This window comes from Octopus bimaculoides, chromosome 5 (assembly GCF_001194135.2).
Source record: "Octopus bimaculoides isolate UCB-OBI-ISO-001 chromosome 5, ASM119413v2, whole genome shotgun sequence".
Taxonomy (NCBI): Eukaryota; Metazoa; Mollusca; class Cephalopoda; order Octopoda; family Octopodidae; genus Octopus; species Octopus bimaculoides.
This window is the reverse complement of record NC_068985.1, coordinates 78,325,937-78,331,025: the sequence shown is the minus strand read 5'-3', so window position 1 is coordinate 78,331,025 and position 5,089 is coordinate 78,325,937. Positions and strand designations below refer to the sequence as shown.

Genomic DNA, 5,089 nt, shown 5'->3' with positions numbered 1-5,089 from the left:
TATATATATATATATGTACATGTGTGTATGTGCTATTCTCTCCTTGCCCTGACTTCATGTGATAGTTGTAAACAGGCATCACTGTCATGCAAGCTGTGTCCTTCATTTAAAATCTTCAATGAAAACAGGTCAGGTTATGGGGGAAATATTTCCTTGCTTCGAAAACAGGGGAGGGCTGGCAACAGGAAGAGCATCCAGCTGTAGAAAATCTGCCTTAAAAAATTCTGTCTGACCCATGCAAGCTTACAAAAAGTGGACATTAAATAATAATAATAATAATGGTGATGGTGATGATGATGGCAACGATGGTGATGATGATAATGATGGTGATGATAGTGATGATGATGATAATGACGGTGATGCTGATGGTAGTGATGTTATTGTTGTTTGTGCTTGGGGATCAGAAACTTTTCACAAGTACATGTTGCTTGAATGTCAAACTGTATTGATATAGGCTGGCCAGTGATACATGAATAATACCCGACCTTCTCTCATCATCCAGATCAAACCCTAACTGTTTAACAATTGTTTATGATTAAGTTTCAGTGTGAAGTTTTCAGATTTCAAAATCACTTCAGCTGCTCTGATCTTTGATCTTGCTGCAGACAGACAGACAGAGAGAAGGGGGAAGTAAAGGAGAGAGAGTGAGCGAGTGCTTGGGTGTATGTAAAAAGGGAAGAATATGAATATGTGTGTAGACAGCATATAAAAGTGAGTGTACACGTGTATGTGTATGTGAGTGCATGTGCATGCGTGCAACAGTATGTGTATGTTGAAGTTTATTTATGCAAAGACAAGCAATGGAAACATCATTGTCATATGATTGTATGTGTAAATACACACACACATTTTTTTACAGAATCACTTACTTGCCCCTTCCTCTCTCTCTCTCTCCACACCCGCACAGACAAACATATTTCATAACCCAATATATTAAGCTCCTAATTGTTCATTTTATATAAACTATACCAATATGCAATAAAAATTATCTTAAAATGAAGCTGTATCACTTTAATACTTCTTATCAATAAAAATAGGTGGGAGGCAAACTTAGCAGTCAAAATCTGAGATATTCCTATTTTTAAACTAGATTTCAGTGGAAAAAAAAAAGTGTGTTATACAAGGAGTTTTAAGACATGTATAAAGGCTTGTCTATTTACACACACACAACATACTAACTCTACACCACCGATACAAATACACATAAAGAAATAATCACACACATACATACACATAATTTATTAGTCACACGCATACATACACATAATCTATTAGTCACACACATACATACACATAATTTATTAGTCACACACATACATACACATAATTGCATAGCTACACATATATAATTATATAGTCATACACATATATCCACACTGGCACTTGACTTCCATTATTCCCCTCAGCAAAGCAGACAATTAAAGTATTTAACCTTTGTCACAACATACAAAAGCAGAGGTGATTAGGGATTAGCGATAGTAGTAGTGGTGGTGGCCAGTAGTAGTAGAAGTAGTATCTAAACCCTATAATTACTTTCTAGTGATAGTAATTATTGGAGCAGTGAGAAGCAACACAGGCAGGTTTAGGAAACTTTCAAGTGTCAATTAAATATTATTATAACATTACAACAGTGATACTAAAACTCATAAATTATCAGTCCACCATTTCACACCGATATTACTCTTTTAGTCTTTTACTTGTTTCAGTCATTTGAGTGCAGCCATGCTGGAGCACCACCTTTAGTCGAGCAAATCGACCCCAGGACTTATTCTTTGGAAGCCTAGTACTTATTCTATCGGTTTCTTTTACCAAACCGCTAAGTTATGGGGACGTAAACACATCACCATCGGTTGTCAAGCGATATTTGGGGGGACAAACACAGACACATACACACACACACACACATATATATATATATATATATATATATATATATATACATATATACGACGGGCTTCTTTCAGTTTCCGTCTACCAAATCCACTCACAAGGCTTTAGTCGGCCCAATGCTATAGTAGAAGACACTTGCCCAAAGTGCCACGCAGTGGGACTGAACCCGGAACCATGTGGTTGATAAGCAAGCTACTTACCACACAGCCACTCCTGCGCCTTAGTGAATTTTTTTAACCCGTCCCTACTCTTTATTAAAAAGCAGACAAAATAAGTTTCTGATCATATAATTTTTCTTTCTTTGTCACAGTGTTGGACAAGTTGAAAGCTATCTTAATGTTGATTTCAAATTTTGGCACAAGGCCAAAAATTTCAGGGAAGCGGATAAGTTGATTACATCAACTCCAGTATTCAACTGGTACTTACTCTACTGACCCTGAACGGATGTAAGGTAAAGTTGACCTCGGCGGAATTTGAGCTCAGAACACAAAGACAGAAGAAATGCTGCTAAACATTTTGTTCTGCATGCTAACGGTTCTGCCAGCTCGCTGCCTTTATAGGCCATCTTAATACTAAATATACGAGTGTGGGCAGAAAAGTTCATAGAATGAGTATGTAGAAGTGATGCTACCATTAATTTCAACTCTTCAGTATTGCAGTAATGATGACATCATATCTGCTGTTGATGACTTTTTTGATCAACAAGATGAAAGCATCTTCATCAGTGGGATCCAAGCACTGTAACATTGATAGAAGAAGTGTGTGAACTGCAATATGAGATTATGTTGAAAAATAAACCTCATTTGATCACATCCCATGACAGAATCTTAGTCAGCCGACCCTCATCATGAGCAGGTACAATTGTTAGCATGTTAGACAAAATGCATTGTTGCATTTTTCCCTAGCTTTACATTCTGACTTCCAGTTCCATCAAGGTTGACTTTGCTTTTCATCCTTTCAGTGTTGGTAAATGAATCACCAGTTGAACACTTAAGTATAGTAAGTAAAGTTACCTTCTCCAATCATGCCAACTCATAAGGACCAGTTTCCTGGTTTAAAGGCATATAAATTCCTCACCTGAATGGAACACTGGTCTGTTGCAGGATTACTCATTTTTGCCAGCTGAGTGGACTGGAGCAACATGAAATGAAGTGCTTTGCTCAAAACACAAGTCACCAGGTCCAGGAATTGAATCTACAATCTTATCATGCGTTCAACACTCTAACCACCAAGCCATTAATCAAATGGCCCATCCCCACAAAAATTCTGGCCTTGTGCTTATAGTAGAAACAAATATAAAATATGACAATTTATTTGTCCCTCCCTCAATACACACAGATCTCACAGGTCTGTGCATATTGAAGTAGGCCCTCACCCATAATAAATATCATTATAGTGTAAGAAATGCACATAGTGGCAGCCCCCTTCCTTATCTGTTGTCCTTGGGCAAATACAAAAATCTTATAGTGCAGTCTTCTTGCAAGGTGGGTGAAAATGGTGAACATGGCTCCAAGTGGATGGTCTTATTTTCAGTGTGTGGAGAGAGCGCTTACTCTTAATCCATTGCTTAGTATACCACACCACCGCAACCGCCGCCGCCACTACCACCACCGCCGCTGCTACCACCACCACTGCTGCTACATGGATCTCACCAACAAATTCAGGAGTTCTCTTCTTATCAAAATGGTCAGAGTTAGTTTTCCAAGCTGCCGTACCTTTGTAGTCACCATTAAACTAATACACCTGCTTGTTGTTCCTACACACGTCTTCATCTCTTGTTTTCTGTAAATTTGAACTATATATGTGTGTGTGTATGGATGTGTGTTTGTCCCCAAATCACTGCTTGACAACTGGAGTTGGTGTATTTACGTCCCTGTAACTTAGCAGTTCAGCTAGAGAGATCAATAGAATAAGTACCAGGCTTCAAAAAACTATACTGGAGTTGATTCATTTGACTAAAAATCTTCAAGGCAGTGCCCCAGTATGGTCACAGTCTAATGATTGAAACAAGTAAAAGAAAAGATTAAAGATTAAAGGCATAGGATCAGCTGTACAGTAAGTAGCTTGCTTACCAACCATATGGTTCTGGGTTCAGTTCCACTGCATGGCACCTTGGGCAAGTGTCTTCTTCTATAGCCTCGGGCTGATCAGAGCCTTGTGAGTGGATTTGGTAGACAGAAACTGAGAGAAGCTCATCGTGTGTGTATATATATGTGTGTGTGTGTGTGTGTGTGTGTGTGTGTGTGTGTGTGTGTGTGTGTGTGTCTCCTCTATAATAAGACACCTGTGCTTTGTCCCTCTATCATACTTTAGCCTTTCAACACCTGGCATAAAGCCACCTGCCCCTCCCAAACACTCCCCACATTTATAGTTTCAAGATGGGGGGGGGGGGTCTTTTTTTTTCCTGTTCTTTTTCTATCTTGAAGTTACTTGGGTGACCTTACCAGTTCCAGTGGCACAATAAGAGCATCCAGTACCCTGTGTGAAGTAGTTGGTGTTAAGAAGGACGTCCAGCCATCGAAACCATGCCAAAGCTGACATTGGTGTGTGATGCAGCCCTGTGACTCGATAGATTCTGGAAAACTTTCCAACCCATACAAGCATGAGAAACGAATATTAATAATGATGATGGTCATGATGACGATGGGGATGATGAGGGTACATTTAAATGAATGAATCCCAATGTGTGATTAGGAATCAACTTCAATGTATGACTGCATGAAGAAGTTTATGTGAGAGCTGCTGCAGTCAATCATCACAGAGTGGAGTCAAAGCTAAAGAAAGAGCTGACTGCATCAAAATTTGAACTCAGCACATAAAGACAGAAGCTAAACACAGTAAGGCACAAGTTATTTCTGTCTTTCCACAATGTAAGAGTTCTACAGAGATAGCTTTTACTGAGGTTCTCTCTGTGGATACAGGCCATGGGGTTGGTGGTGTTGATGGTTGTAATAGTGGTAGTAGTAGTAACAGCAACCATATTTGATTAGCTGCTGCTAGTCAGTGACATGTGAGTGAGATTAGTTGTCAGATGATATCAATTTCCTGGGGGGTGGGGCAAGGCAGGGCAATGACATATAACACTAACAGTTGTATACATATACACACACACACACATATATATATATATATATATATATATATATATATGTCGGTGTGGAATATTACTAGTCCATGCTTACACAGTTTGCTAACATAT

At 38.9% G+C, this 5,089-nt stretch overlaps 1 protein-coding gene across 1 annotated transcript in view; it reads right to left on the bottom strand.

The window, feature by feature from the left end:
• The window catches only part of LOC106869255 (AP-5 complex subunit zeta-1), a 69,929-nt gene that overhangs the window by 60,958 nt on the left and 3,882 nt on the right, over positions 1-5,089 (bottom strand). The window lies entirely within an intron of this gene.